We start from the raw sequence: 818 nt of genomic DNA on the forward strand, positions 1-818 counted from the left end.
AAGAAGCCTTAGGCAGAGTGCAGCTGCTAGGGTTTCATCCTGGACAAGCACTGACCTCTCTGACCCCGGATGTGCTGAGACTGTGGTTGAGACCAGATCTGGTGGTGCCCACCTGTACTGCTGGCTTTTGGGAGACTGGAAACAGGAGGATCACTACAAATCTACTCTGTGAAGTAGACTCTGCAGATCCTGTATACCCTGTCCCTCAATAAATTTAAAGAAAAAAGAACAAATACACAACAACCAAAAAAAAAGAAGGAAAAGAAAAAAGAAAAACAAAGAGGCGAGGCAAGCAAAATCTCATGTTAATTGTACACTCAAGTCATAAAGAGCAGAAATATGACTGTGGAGTACCTTAAAATTTTCTTTGTAGCAGCAGTGTGGTGGTGATAGTGCACACATACAATTTTATTACTCTAGGAGGCTGAGGCAGGAGAACAAGACTCTGTCTCAAAATAATAAATAAAAAGGATTCTCCTTCCATTTTGCAATTTCATTTTCTAAAGTATAATTTGGAAAGAAAAAGTATAAACTTTGTTTCTTTCTGACACAGGGTCTCGCTATGTAGTTTAGGCTGTTCTTAAACAGGGGCCGGGGAGATAGCTCAGTAGAATAAACACTTGCCTGTCAAGCTCAAGGGCCTGAGTTCAATCCCCAGTTCTTCCAAAAACAAAACAAAACAAAAAAAGCAAAACAAAAAAGCAAAACCAACCAACCAACCAACCAACCAACCAACCAACCAACCAACCAACCAACCAACCAACCAACCAAACAACCCTCACTATGTACTCCAGACTAGCCTTGATTTTGCAGGGATT

Source organism: Octodon degus, unplaced genomic scaffold, assembly GCF_000260255.1.
Source record: "Octodon degus isolate 3935 unplaced genomic scaffold, OctDeg1.0 scaffold00352, whole genome shotgun sequence".
Classification (NCBI taxonomy): Eukaryota; Metazoa; Chordata; class Mammalia; order Rodentia; family Octodontidae; genus Octodon; species Octodon degus.